Source organism: Anser cygnoides, chromosome 12, assembly GCF_040182565.1.
Source record: "Anser cygnoides isolate HZ-2024a breed goose chromosome 12, Taihu_goose_T2T_genome, whole genome shotgun sequence".
NCBI lineage: Eukaryota > Metazoa > Chordata > Aves > Anseriformes > Anatidae > Anser > Anser cygnoides.
Genome location: NC_089884.1, coordinates 17,008,802 through 17,024,759, shown reverse-complemented (window position 1 = coordinate 17,024,759; position 15,958 = coordinate 17,008,802). Strand labels below are relative to the sequence as shown.

Sequence of the window (15,958 nt, the reverse complement as noted above, 5' to 3'; positions counted from 1 at the left end):
AGTCAATATGTATTTTATAGAAGCATTTGTGAAAGGAATTTAAGACACTGAATAGTAAAATCAGACACTTAATTATGGATTCATTTAAACCAACATGAATACACCAGTAGAAAGGTCATCAGCATCTGTTTAAATATATAAAAGGAGCGCATAAACTTCATGCTGAAAGCCAGAAGAATCTGTAAAGTTTGAGGTACCTTTCTATTTCGCTTTGAGTACATACAGCACAAAGGTCTAAATCACACTGGAATTCCAGCACATTTACTTGTTGACAGATGTTGCAGAAACACAGAATTTCACAACCACCAAATAGATGAGAGGAATAAAGGGAAGGTACTGCTTTGTCCAAGTTAGTTTAGATCTGGTCACCTCCTTAGTTTAGTTTAGGTAGAGTATTACATCTGCTGAAAAAAAACTGCAATCACCTATTTCAGTAGTGAGCTTGGCCCAACTCAATGTAATCCTTTCTACAGATTCAGGAAAATCTGATTGTCTACAGAGAGGTGTTGCACTCAAGCCTCATATATGTATTATCTAGTAAAGATTTTCTTGGTTAGGAAAGAAAAAATATTGGGAAAGACAACAAATATTAACACCAAACCCATTTCAAACCTAGGACAAATAAAAACAGATGTTCTTGGTTTGGTCTGGCATGGTCTCTGTCACTGGCAGCCGCTGGACCTGCCATGCTGCTTTCCTCAGCAAAACCAGGACACTGATATAATAGAACAGAAATAAGTTCACAGAAGTGAAACAGTCAGCCTCACTGAAATGCTCAAATCTGCTCTAAACATGTGCAATAGAAAGCAAGCATAAAAAACAGATAGCTGAGGAGAGAGGAAGAAAAGCAGCAGAATTTGGAAACATGCATAAAGACCAAGGCAAAAGATACTCAGTGTATCAAAAAAATCTGCACACAATAAAGAAGTTGTTATGATGCAGTGACTAATATAACTTTGTGGTCCCCAAAATGCCTGTTACTCATTCTATGTCTTAAGCAATCTGGGACAGACTGGTAGTATTAGCAAGGCAGAGAATGGAATTTATGCCTTTCATAGTTCTTGCACTATAAAAACAAATTTTGATTCAGTTGTGATTTCAAAAGAAACTGTTCCTTCCTTTAGATGTGAAGACCACTGTAGACGAAGGAGAGGTCTTACTAAACCATTATTCATTCACAGGAAAATAGTCTTAATAGTTCTGGAGTGCTAGATATTAACAATGTTGAGAAATAAAGGTATACAGGTTTCATAACTATGCAAATAAAGTAACAGGAAACACAGTATTTCTGACTTGTAGAATGCAAAACATTATTTCCTCAGTTATATTCATTCATTTTTATTTTTTTTTGTATGAATCCTCCATGATTGCCTGGAATACAGACAGCAAGTTGCTAACCTCGCTAGTAGAGTGCCCAATATAACAAATGTAGAGACATAAGTGTTGTTTAACTAAATCAGTTTACACCACATTTCACATTGATATCAACCAGCAGATCCTGCTCTTTTGGTCAGAAAGATACAATTTGAGACAGTTTAAGTCCTAATACTGCCCTTACTTATTCAATTGGCTCCAATGGTACAGACATCAGTTTTCATCCCAAACCCAACTGAGAATCCCCAGAATGCCATCTCTGACTAACTGGGTATAATTAAACAATATGCATGCTAAGGAGAAGGATGAATGATGATGTTTTCTACTTATGAGTATGTGTGTCCATGTGCTGTGTATTTGGGGAGACAGAGTACAGACCGTTACAACAAGCAGAAAGCCACATTGTAACCTGCTGTTGATCAAATACAAATAGATAGAATTCAAGCACCAAAACAAGAATAAAAGTTACAGTGCAAAAGGTAATGGGGCAATGCAAACTAAGACAGATTAGTTAATACAGACAGATATAGAATGATTTTCAAATATTCAGCTCATTTCCACTAATGTTGTTTCATCCCTTCATCACAATGAAAGGAAACAGACCAAGTTCCTCAGTTCAACTCCACAACTCAACCAAATAGACTATACAAATGTGCATAAAAGATGAGAAAACAATGTATCCAGTAATGAAAGTCTGGCAGCACTCCATGCATAGCTACCTGATTTCAGAGTTTAGTATTTGCTATAATGAAGAAAAAATTACTTATGTCAACTAGTTACATTCAGCTTGGTTAGAGACACATCTATTAGGGTATACATATGTAGAAAATGCAACATATTGCTGGATTGTTGACAAACAAATCAACAGAACTAAAGAATGGAAGTAAATACTGCTTTTACTCACATTAGAAGGTGATATTATCAAGGAGGAAGAGAAGTAGATGTTTCAGAAAGGATTATACAATTTCTTAAGTTAGTACAGAACATCAAGTATTTGTTCTTAATTGGTTGACAAATATCCATCTAAAACCAGATCAGAAACAATTATAACTCCACTGTCTCCCACAACATCATGTGCCACGATCAAACAAGAGTAGAATAACCAATCATTTTTTCTTACCTTCACCTCTTCTACACAGCATAACTGACTCACCTTCAGTAGAAAAGATCTTGATTTTACATAAGTGATAAGACAGGAGTCAGGTCCCCTTGAGAGAATTCTGGAACAGATGGATTTAAAAATGCTTTAACTCACCACCCACTCATCCTATATCATCAACTATTATCAACTATGATTTCATCAGCACTTGACACTGCCACTATAGCACGAAGGACAAAATGATGCACGTATTCACAGGTATTGCATGCTGTATTTTCTATCTAGCTAAACAGCAGATAGATTTAAGGGAATCACTAGAATTGTTGTAGATAGAGTTATGCTCTCAGAAGATTTCTGAATGCTTATGTGAAATCGGACATCCACAGGACAGAAATGTTACAAACATATTCTAATACTCCTTTATCCTACTGTTAGTGCTGTAGCAAAAAGCAAAGAGCCTCAGAAAAAAACATCATTTACAAAGTACAGTAAGAAAAAAAGATTCAGGCCCTTCTTCTGCAACTGTAAGGTGACCAAACTGAATCAGAACAAAGGAAAGTGACATGTTTCTATATGTTCTATAACATTGAAGTTCACCCTGTCTACAGTTCTGTTTCTTTCCTTTTTTATTTTTTATTTTTATTTTTTTGGTAAAAGAAGTACATATAAAGAAACCAAAAGAAATATAAAAGAAAATAAATATAATAAAAACTGCATTATGATTTAAGTTGTATGATTAGTGATTTCTGTAACAATGTATTATCCAGGCACACAGCCCTTTTTAATCTGTAGATATTCCAGTGCTTCACAAGGAAGAACAAGTATCTCTATTCTACAGATAAGGAAACAAAGTCAGAGCAGGTACTTTCCCAAGGAAAACAGAAAAGCTGGAAATAGAATTCAGGTCTCCAGTGCCTAATCCTCTCCTTTGTGTCCCTCTATGCCATGATCAAAATTTGTGTTCCGCTGAAAATGCGTCTTTTGGCAAAGAGTAAGATTTTATAATTGCACCCCAGCTGATACAGCTGCATCAGAGAATGCACGGCTCTTTTCTCAGATATTTTCAGCTCTGCACCAAATCTTTTCTACAGTGCACGCTTCTATATCATTAAGAAGCTGCAGTATTTATTTCATTCTTCCTACCTAAGTAAACTGAAATGGAGGAATACCAGTTCCATCCACCAATGTTATTGGTTTAAAAGCATGAGAATGGGAGAAACCAGTAATAAAAATTATCTTCAAATTATGTCTCCAAAGTGACAGGAAAGGAATCACGGGAAAACACTCCTGGAGCACATTCTACCTTCAAGACACATAGGAGCACTGAGTGAATTCCACCAGCCTCAGTGAGAGGCTCGGACCTCGGTAAAGTAGTAAGGTTTGCCACAGCATAGCCTCTCTCCTGCACCCTCTTCATATTTGCCTCTTATTTGACGTCAGTGCAAGAAATCATTTGCCTCTGTTAAGCAAAACAGTAAAATATTGTTGACCTTTGGACAAAGCAGTAAAATGTCAGACTGTGCTCTTTTACTTTCTGTGAAAAAATCTTTTCTACACAACATTGTCCTTTCTTTGTAGTAACACATTAAATTGTAATCGGCTCCCAGTATATCTAGTCTCCATTGAACAACCACTGGAAAAATCCATAGAACAGATTTATTCTTTTTGTTCCTCTTTATTAACTTGGCCCTGCAGCATAGAAAAAGTAAACATTGCTCTGTAGTTCCCTTGACTTCTGAGGTTACATGCATGCTTAAAGTTGGGCTAGTGTCTATACAGTGAGCTGAACAGCCCTAATTGCTCCTGCTTCCCTTCCCTATATGCACACAAACCTGGTGATGAGGATGAGCTTTTCTATAACAACTCCAATGAGGTAAGATGACTGCATTCCTTGGAGTAAAGGCTGTTTTTCCAGAATGAAGTCTTCTGTTTAGGGAACCACAACTTTCCCCTGTTGGCCACTTGTTTTTCTGAATGACTTCCTCTGTTATTAGTGCAGCTGTGATCAATACAGGTTTTCTAAGTTAAAGAACAAAAAGAAGAGAAAAAAAATCCTTTAGTGCTAAACAAGTCAAGGATACATGTATTGTTTATACATTGCTCAAAAATATATTTGTCTTAAAGCTATATTATCAGATATATAGTTGCCCTAAGGATCAAAGTCTAAAGCAGAACCACTTTCTATTTTAATCAGGCCTACACAAATAAGTGGCTATATAAGAGAAATATTCCCTTATTTTTACATTATTATTCAAATAATAATATTTTTTATAACCTTGCTTTACTGGGTTTCTCTGACCCATTAGACAGATAGAAATAATTCTCTTTTCTACAAAGATGTACTGACTATTAAACAAAACAATGATGGATGCCATTGTTGTGGCAGAACTGATGTCCATTTATAGTGAGAACAGTGACATACATGTTTACCTACACTTTCAAGGTATTAAGGCTGAAAGAAGCAAGGTTCTAAAATAAGGGGGACAGAAATGGGCCAGGAGGATGGCAACAGACAGCTGTGGCCTCATAGCTCACAATTAACAAGTAGATTAGAAAAATGTCAATAATCTCTGGTCCCCATCTCTCAGTTGGTACCTTACAACATGCTTTAAAGTAAAAATAGGTCACAAGGAGTACAATAGCTTAATGACCAGATCAGCACAAAAGTTGTGAAAGAAGCAAATGTACAAATGATCAGAACTGGCTCAGAAGTAGTGGCCGAGACAGAAGGCAACATACAAATTCTCAGAAGATTTGGAAAACTGTTTGTGGGAGTGCCGTTCCCATTCAAAGGGCAGTACTGGCATGGTAGAACAATATGATGGAGTCTACTACACGATTCTCAAAAAAGTACTGAGGACTGAAAAAAGAATTAACTTCAGCAATATCAATATGAAAAAAAAAAGGATAAAAAAATTACCTATAATGGACCTAAATTCACGCTATGATGATACATACATATTTTACCTTTTTATTGCTTTCTCATTTTTAACTATTGTTTCCAAGAAGTACAAACATTTTTGGAAGTCAACCTTATCAAATCTTATTCTTGTAGAATTTAGGAACATCTTTTTTAAAGTGGTAGAAATAATGTTGAGCTAAATACTCCTTTGACTGGCTATTCCATATTATTCTAGGGATTTGGGATACCACATACAATTCATTATTCTCAGTATTTGGCATGACAGTGGATGAAGAAACAAATTTTCATCAATTATACATTATTTTCAATAGAATTCCATGTAAAATTCCTAACTTTCTAATGGAAGATGCTAAGAAATGATAACCCGTCAACTCAATTGCATACTGCAGCCTTTATACAAAGCTTTATACTGCACTGTAGGCCCTCTGAAGATAAAGGGCAAAAGCTTCAGAGATGAAATTGACATTAAAGTGTGAAATTAAAGCTACGAAAAGAAGACCCAGAATGAAGAAAGCACAGCAAGAGAAGAAAAAGCAACAACAAAAACATTACAACAAGACTTAAAGTCCCTCTGAAAATGCATGATTGTAAAGAATATCTGAGTCAGCAGAAATAATACTGAAGACAAGCTACTCATGACGAAAAAAAACCAGGCAGAGTTGAGACTAGAAAAAGTCCCCCTATAGTAATATTTGATTTCAAAGAACATGGAGACTGATCCATTTTTAAGCTTTTTTAAAATTACATTTGTGCAAATTAAATGATAGATATCAATGTAATGCCTATTTTCAGGGCATATTAGATTTTGAGCTGGTCAGCTAGCATATGCATCCTGCAGTGATTGATCTTATCACAAGAAGTCTGCTTCAGATATCATGGACAGTACCAGTCTGCATCCATCATTCACGAACCATTCTAGAAAACTTTGCTGCAGGACCCCTGAAATATTGCAGGACGCCAGAAATTCCCTAATATTTGTCCAAAAGGCAGCTTGAAATCAGTTCATGTTTTTTGAATGTTGGGCTGGCAGAGAAGAGAATCAATCTGTGCCTTACTAAAATCCACAGCTAAATAATAGTATCTCCATGGACTTACATGGAAAAACTCAAAAAGCACAGGTAGAGGCATTGTGGCCACCAGTAACAAAACACTTTACAGGCACTGTTGTTCAAGTAACACCTGGATGCAAGTGTAATAGCTTATCCCAGCCTAGGTTATCTAGACTATTGCCCAGGGAAACAGTGGATGCCCCATCCCTGAAAGTGTTCAAAGACAGGTTGGATGGGGCTTTGAGTAACCTGGTCTGGAGGGAGGTATCCCTGTCCATGGCAGGGTGTGATCCTTAAGGTCCCTTCCAACCCAAACCATTCTTTTATTCTGTGATCTCCATTCTATTTTAACTTTTGTAGTAATTTCCTGTTCATAATTTTGTAGTTCTGTGGTTGTCCCTTCTTTAGGTGGGCCTGATTTTTCAAGCCCAACCTGCTGGAGAAATCAGAGCTATAGCATTTCTCCCTACATATAAAAGGAGAAGACAAGCAGAAATGGCTGGTACTATTCTGGCATTTCTTGCAGTGATTTCTTTCTCTTACAGTTTGAATTTCCACTGCTCTAACTATCGCTGGTAAAAATTTTATATATAAATATATATATATATATATCTCCTTAGTCACATATTCACAGTGCACATATTTTTCAGGCACATGCCAAGTGCTAACCAATTCTTGGCATATATTAGCACACCAAGTAACACAGGGGCACAATCCAGATTTTTTGGATGAAAGGAATTGGCCAGGTGTGAGGAAATAGCATACTGTTCTCTTCAAGCCAGGAGAGGCTACGCTGAAACTAAAACTCAAGCCTGTTATGGTACACTGCCACTGACTCAAGGTTACTGCTTAATTCTTCTTGTAACTCAGAAAAATTAACCATTACAGCAAGAACTTACAGGACTGCTATGACACCTGGTTATTCCTATTCTATTGGAAGGAAATGCCACTGAAATTTCTGGAGGGTTTCCCTGGCACCACATGCAGAGACATTCAACAAGATACTAATAGTACAATGTTATATTTCAATCTAGTTCACCATATGGAATTATACACCACATAAAAAAAAAAAATAGTAGTTAGGCTGTCTATAACTTTGCTTATAATCTATGATATTTTTATTACATCTGATGTGGAAATGAAAGGAATGTCTGAAAAAGAAATACATCAGTATGATCAAAATCAGAAAAGGCAAAGGTATATCCAAAATAAACCAAAGATTCAGAGTATATAATTCACTGACCATTCATTATCTTGTCTTATACTTGAATCATAAACTATAGTGACTCTTTTTATTTTTCCATTTGTACAAGAAGCAGCAGTTATAAAACCAATAACATATGTATGTAGATTATTGACACTGTAAACTCAAAGCTCTTCCTTATCCTTTTCCTATTGTCATGTGATTCTGCTTTTAAGCAGCCACATTCTTTAAGGAATGAATTTGCTAGTAATTAATTTTATACTATATAGATTAATTACAAATCAGCATGGAATACATTACAGGTAGATGCAATATTTTGTTCAGTTTCAGTAGTTCATTATAAGCAGTTACAATAAGCCCCAGTACACCAACACCTATAAACCAGTTAAAGCTCATCAGAGATCAGCTTTGTGCTGTGACCCTGAAAGCTATGATTAATAGACAGATATCAAAAAGTAAATACTAAGTGAAAAATGTGATTTTATTTCCTTACTTCAACTTTTGCATTATTCAGCAGTAAGTTTAATTCAACTGGATATATTAAAAAAAAAAAAAAAAAGCCAATGGACAGATTCAGTAGATTAGCAGCTGTGACACTACTTTTACTTTCACCTTTCACTTCCTAAAAAATTAAGATGAAGACTGACTTATGTATTCTCTCTACAGAATGAAGCAGAGTATTATAGAATGCATTTGCCAAAAGAATAAATCATGATTGACAAAGTGAAATTTGTTAATACAATGGTTTGAGGCAGTTGACAGAAATTTTTGTCAACAGAATAGATTAAGGGATTCAAAAAAATGAAATTTGCAGATGGAATGGCTTTGATGTTTCTGATGAAAAGTATTTTGTTGACAGAGTGGATCAGAGTGAAAAAATGCATTTTCTCAACACAAGGGTTTTAGCTCTTTGACAAAAATGTATTTCATCCCCAGATGTTTTGGCTGGGCTGTCAATTATTCTCCACGTCTGCCATTAACCAATCACTTTGCTGTCCACTGATTTTTTTAGTAATAGTTCAGCGAAAGCAACTGGAGATACTACAAATACCACTACAATTGGTAACATTAAATTATTAGCTATAATGCTGCAGTTATTCCAATATTCACTAAGTGCCAACTGAGGTAAAGGTATGAATTTAACACAATGGGCTGTGCAGTTTTCCCCTCCCTTATATGTCATTTACATATTGCATTGATTGCAATATTCCCCCCTTCCCTCCCCTGGAAGAACATTTTGAGAGCTGCCTTTCAGCTTCGGTTTTATAGACACCTTTATGCAATAAGGAAGAGGGCTAGTTTGTGTTCCTGGTGTATCCCAAGCAAATGTTAGTGTGTAAATTACACTAACAAGGGCAAGTTAAGTCACCTTTTCCATCCCAGTGAAGAAGTCCCACACCATCATGTGGAGCAGTTGTCTTGTGCAGCTGTATAGGCCAACTAGCAAGTCAGAAGTGGGCAGTAAAGTTTTATTAGACCAAACATCTTCCCCCTGCACCCAGAACAAAGGGTTGCCCAAAGTTATAAGCTTAACCTGACCAAGTTAATGTGCATAGAAAAAAAGAAGACAACCTAATTCTTGTTTCTCTTTTTCAGTAGCTAAGCAGCTACATGATATCTTCCTAAAGTCAACTTACATGCGTGTTTTTAGTTTTTGTATGGGTTTTTAAGATGCTGTGACCACACATGTAGGTGCATTCTGCTAGCCAGGTCCCAGTGTGGCTTGCCTGAGGTTACCAGTAAACACCCACATGGATCTACACCTCATAAGATACTGGCATACATAACTCCCAAGGTCATTCAGGACAGAGTTATGTCATGTAAATACTAGATCTGCACAGGTAAGTACATCAGGAAAAGGGAATGTGGATTAGTTTCTTCCTTGTGACCTGCTTTTTTTTTTTTTTTTTTTTTTTTTTTAGAAATATGAAGGTTGCTGGTGACAATAGCAAGATGCCAGTGATCCATCTGACTATGAAGTTACTGTTGGGAGGAACAGTAGAAAGATGAAAATAAATACATCTGGCCCACGAGAAACAGTCATACCACTGTCAAAAAGCAGGGCATGACTCCAGCTGGATGTTGCATAAGCCAAAATTTCAGAGTGAAAACTTTTAAGAGTGAGATCACAGAGTCAGGGAAAGCACAATCTGTGGTAAAACACAGAACCAGACCATAGTCTCAGAGGAATCTGCAAGACCATTGCCAGGAAGAAGAGAAAGAAGTCCTTTAGACCTCTTACCTCAACAAACTATTCCCAGCACACTTGATTATTTTGTTTGTTTGTTTGTTTGTTTCTGTAGGAATGAGTAAACAGGAGTTTTGGCAAAACGCATTCACACATGAAACTACTTTCAAAAGATTATGTTTTTAGGTTTCCCAGGGTTTGAAGAGTAATGTAAGACCTTCATTTAGGATACCGCATCTTATCTCACAATTTAGTGCAAGGATGAAACATGGTTTACTCTGGAGAAACTGCACCTGTAAGACAAGCCTCTAAAGATTTTCCTGAATCCCGAAGAATGAAAAGAAATGAGCAAGGTAAATAGAAGAGATGCCAAAGCTCTCATCATAGTTCCTGCTGGAAACAGACAAAACTGTGCAGCAGTTATTTGTCAAGTGCTGTGTAGCACCACTGCAGCAACCTGATACATAACCCTAAACAGTTATTATCACTAATGACACATACTGTCAACTTCACCCATACAGATTCCTGGAGCCCTCTGGACTCTGGGTGTCGCCTCACTTTTAAAAGAGGCAGTCCCTGTGTGTTCATAGGAAAAGGTTTATCAGAACGCAGGCAGCACTACATATTTCACTCCAGATACTTTGCATGGTTTATTATGTTCCATTTTCTAAATAAAACTACCTGCTTTATTGTCACTGTCATCGTAGTGCTTCATTGTATTCCCACTGGCTTCGGGGTAAAGAACGACTGAAAAGGATAGCCAGGCCACTAAAGCAGAATCGTCCCCGTGCAATAACTACACAAATCTAGTTATCTGCGAGGACAGTTCTCTTTTGTAATCTGAGTCTTCTTAACCTCTTTAACTAACTGTACATATATATTGTTTTCCTCCTTTTCCCTTTTTCTGCTCCTCATCCAGAGTGACTCTGGAATAGCGAGGGTTACTTGATACTAACCCAGACACAGTCAATACTGCATCCAGTATTCCTAATTTACCTTTTCAGCACCAAGTAGTCAGAACATTTTTCTAATGGGCTCATTTCTCAATACCATTTTAAAATATTTCTTGATATAAAACTTCCTAGATAAACACCAAAGCTGTTGATAGCAAAGTTATTGCACCTGCACATTTTAATTGGCTAGGGAGGCATATCTTCATAATTGGCATTTGCTGCCTTTCAAACAGAGGACTTTTCAGTGCAATGAATTTGGGAATTAATTCATACTAAAAATGCAAACATTCCATGAAGTGAAATGTAGACAGAAATGATTAGCCAGTTGGGCTCAGCTTGTGTGGGTGTAGAGGAGTCTATTTGTAACAGGGGTAAAACAATCCGTATTGTTTCCATCTCTTCCCCAGCAAACACATCTGCATGATTCAGGGAAAATACAAGTGATTAGATGGCCATGCAAGAACCCAGTCAGCACAAGAAAACTATTTTTTTTGCCTCTGTCCACAAGTCTGCAGTCTGGGGAGGCAGTTAGTGCATTCACAGGATAGCACAAATATCCTAACTGCAAATTTTTGAGTGTGGTGTATAAAGACCGATAGATTGTGATGAGAGCCCAAGTCAGACAGAGCTGGGAGGAGCATGTGTCCAGACTTTGTCACTGTAGTGAGGCTGCTAAAGAAGGCCAGAAGGGTTTTAAACAAACACCACATTTTATTAGTTTAGAAGGACTCTTGGAAATCTATTCAAGGGCTAGATACTTCTTTAAAATGAACCCTAATTCTAAACTTGCAGATGATCTATTCAGTATTCATGGACAGCAGCTAGCTAACATCATACTTTCAAGATATCTTATGTTGACCTTGCTTTGCTCCTGGCTCTATTCAACCAAAGCAGACTACTTTTACTCTTTTTGGATTCCAAAAATGACCTCTTTTGAAAAAATAAATAACAGCTTTAAAGGATTTATTTTGCATATAATTGCTTCATATTTTGGTTCTTTTTTCCCCCCAGGTTTCCTTTAACAGTGCATAACCAAAATACATTAATTCTGTAAAGTCATTTTTAAAAGTATCAGATCAATGTTTCTAACTCCAGTTGTAAATGTGCAATTTATAATAACAAGACTGGATATCACACATAAATAACCATCTGTTTCATAATGATTTGACATAATGATGGACAAAAATATAAAATTTTCAGATTATATTTATTCAGAGTTTAAGTGTATTAGAAATAGCTCCCTCTTCTACTAATGCAAAGCTCTGCAATTAGATTTGATGAACAAAGCACATAACCAGGAGAGGAATAAAGATGACACAATGAAAGCAAGACATCAGTTATCCCTCAGACATGTTATCTGTGCACTGCCTTGGTCATGTTATGTCTCTGAACACTATTGCACAGAATCTCTGTGCAGCACTTCTTGTGCACTGGCATTTTTAGCAGCTGTTCCTAGAACTATAGAAGACTATGTTAAAGACATGTTTTCTGTAACTCAATTACATAACAAATTAGTTAATACCTAATTATTTGATGCCTTGTATGTCACATACTTTTATGTCAGCTACTCAATATCAGGATAAAGCAAACTTATCTCAAACACTTCACATTTTATAGTATGATACATCACTTTGTGATATTAAACAGACAAATGGGGAAAAACAGGAGATATTTATCATTACAAAGCAGCTGATGATGGATATGTATATTTAAAGAAAACTCTGACAACCAATCAGTAGCCATTAAGCAATCTCTTTTGTGTTAAGTAGGTCACAGCTTCCACTGCAGAGAGCCAGGAATCCATAGCAAAAAAAGAGAAAATATATCATTGGCACATTCCCCACCTAAAATGATGTTTTTCTACATGTGGTACATGGACAGATTGCAAACCTTTCTAAACACACCAAATTCTTGTTGCTACACATAAAACTTAAGTAAAAAGGATAGATCAGGTAGTAAATGAATACTGAATCTTAGTCGTCTTTTTTTTCCCTCCCATGGCTGCAAATGAAAAAAATCAATGTGTTGACACTCCATGTTAGTCCCAGTTAGTCCATGATTTTTTTCCCCTCCAAAATGACCAGGAATAAAAGTCTGATCAGAAAGGATGCATAAAAACTGATCTAGAAACAGGATACTTCTCTTCGTTAATAAGTTTGCATTACATAGTGATTTGAATGGAGGACAGTCTGCTCTTGCTTGATATCTATGCTGTCAGAGTGGCAGAGCTTTCTTAAATAATGATTTATAACATTTCCTTAGTCTTGCATAGTGCTTTTTCATTAGGAAGCCCAGAACACAACTGTATGAGCACTGCAAGTTTCAAAATGGAGCGGGGTCTATGTTGCCCCGTGTTATGTCTGCACTCATAGAATTCCCACTCTGCATGTTTCTTGCATCTGGTCTTTCTCACTTGTATCATACAGGCTGTGAGATTTTCAACTCATGTCAAGACCACATTAGATTACAGCACTTCTCTTGATGTAGTCAATATAAGACATAGGTGAATATACCAGACAGCACATATCCCAGACGGTCTGTACCCTATAAAAACCAAGGACTTATGCTTATGCTCAAATCAGTGTTTTAAGGTAATCATAAACATCCACAGCTCATGTTATATTTTCAGATTTTTTTCATAGAACAGACACATTTTGCAGGTAAGATTTATGTAACAAAGAAAATTAAAATGTTTAAGTCCAGACTTTAAACCCCTAGCCAGAAAGTTTCATCTAAATAACCTCGAAATATCAAAACATTTATGAAGGGTTTTCCAAAGAGGACAAAAGATATTGCTTTTTTTAAGATACAAAATAAAGTACATTTTTGTGCCCCTCCCCCCCCCCCCCAATACTTTTTGTTTGCATGCCGCAAGCCGTAAGTTTCACACTACTTCTTGTCAATTCCCCTCCAAAACTAGTACTAGAACTTAAGTCCAAGATCTTGTGGGGCAAAAATCTGAGAGCCAGAAGTAGCTTAGCACAATGGCAATTTTAGACAAGTTAGGACATATAAGTGCTTTGATTTTCTTTATACAACATGTGAAATTTACATCAGCAATAAGAAAGTATGAGGCCTTTGCTACAATTACCCTCTCACATCCAGAGCGTTCCAGGGGAAGTCCTCACCAAGTCAGTCCTGATGCCAGGCTCAGTTCGTGGGACCTGTTTTCTCTGGGACCATAGAAAAGAACCAATGTCCAAAGGACTGAAAGCCAGAAGGACTGAAAGGTAGAGGTAATCCAGACGGACACAACTTCCATTTCATCCATCCTTTAACATAACAGGGTGCCAACATGAGAATGTTAATTCCTCACAAACAACTTGGCAGGTGAGGTCTTAAGTAGTACGTAGCTGTAGTCTCATGATTCATTTTAGGGAGGATAAGAATGGACGGTGTGAAATAACAACATGGGAGAAGCAGACAAAAGTTTGATATTTTTTGGCAAAATGGAAGAATCGGGACACAGGCAGATAGGGGAAAACAGATTTTAGCAAAGGACTTTAAAGAAACAGGTTTGAAGAGTACCTTCAGGAAGGTGACACTTATATTTGCGATGGAGAAGGCTGAATCAATGGAAACCCAAAGCAGTATGGCATGAAGCAACAAAAAAATTGTCTCAGTGACTGCAAATAGTGTGGGCATATATTCACCTGAGCCTCAGAATATATCAGAGAAAGAAAGAAAAACAGTGAGTAAACCACAAGGAGAACATTGTGGGTTCTTGGATAATTCTTGCACTGCACAAAATGCAAGAAATGTACCCTGGGCTGGAAGGAATTTTGTGGGAGAAGAGGAATGAATATCTGCAACCTGCTCAAGCACAGCTAAAGAGCAAACCTGAGGAAACATCAAGGAATTACGAGTATCTAAAGGAAACTGCAGGACACTAATAAGGGTCACTGGGTTCAGAACAGGGCAAGTAAGTCATAATGATACAAAGAATAGATCCGTAGGAAATTTTGCAATACTGAACTAAGGCTATGCTGAACACTATTAGAACTAAAGGTTTTATTTTTTTTTAAATAAATAAACTACTAATACTTAAAATGCTCTTGACACATACCAGAGAATTGAGAGAAAAATCTGTCTGATGAAAAATGTTGTCTTAAGTGTTTTGTACATTTTCATAGATTCATAGAATCATAGAATATCCTGAGTTGGAAGGGACCCATGAGGATCATCAAGTCCAACTCCTGGCACCGCACAGGTCCACCCAAAAGTTTAGACCATGTGACTAAGTGCACAGTCCAATCTCTTCTTAAATTCAGACAGGCTTGGTGCAGTGACTACTTCACTGGGGAGCCTGTTCCAGTGTGCAACCACCCTCTCGGTGAAGAACCTCTTCCTGATGTCCAGCCTAAACTTCCTCTGCCTCAGCTTAACACCGTTCCCGCAGGTCCTATCACTGGTGATAATGGAGAATAGGTCACTTGCCCCTCCACTCCCCCTTGTGAGGAAGTTGTAGACTGCGATGTGGTCCCCCCTCAGCCTCCTCTTTTCCAGGCTGAACAGGCCCAGTGCCCTCAGCCGCTCCTCATATGTCTTCCCCTCTAGGCCCCTCACCATCTTCATCGCCCTCCTCTGGACACTCTCCAACAGTTTCATGTCCTTTTTATACTGTGGTGCTCAGAACTGCACACAGTACTCGAGGTGAGGCCGCACCAACGCAGAGTAGAGCGGGAATTTTACTATAGTATCTAGCATTTTTAAATAATCCAAATATAAAACTTCAACAGAGATAGAAGGCTTACAGTACCCCAAATTTACATGAAAATACAAGACTTCTGCCCATAATCAGCAAAATTATGAGCAAATTTATTCAGATAAACCATTTTCATTCAAAATGACATTCCACTAAGTATACAGAGAGATGATCTTTGCATGCCATTCTGAATAAATTCTATTCAAATAAGTATTTGATCTGAATATAAAAGTTACTATGTATAACCAGCTGCAAACTGAATATTAACTTAGTGCTTAATACAGCACATGCCTTTAAAAAGGGTTCTGTTTGTTCCTAATAATGTATATACTATCTTCTTTTTAAAATACTGCCAAAGACTAAGGTCTGATTGTGATCTCAAAACAAAAAAAAAAAAAAAGAAATATGAAACCGCCTTACACATGTAAGTCAGAATCCATCCTCTTTTCTTTAAAAATTCATA

General features: G+C 37.0%; 1 long non-coding RNA gene across 1 annotated transcript in view; it reads right to left on the bottom strand.

Moving 5' to 3' along the window:
- Positions 1-15,958, bottom strand: part of LOC136791800 (uncharacterized) — a 68,431-nt gene that overhangs the window by 17,338 nt on the left and 35,135 nt on the right. Inside the window, exons 2-3 of the long non-coding RNA XR_010834593.1 lie at positions 4,306-4,492; positions 2,528-2,594 (exon numbers count right to left, since the gene is read on the bottom strand). This is a non-coding gene — a long non-coding RNA (uncharacterized lncRNA). The remainder of the gene's footprint in view (positions 1-2,527; positions 2,595-4,305; positions 4,493-15,958) is intronic.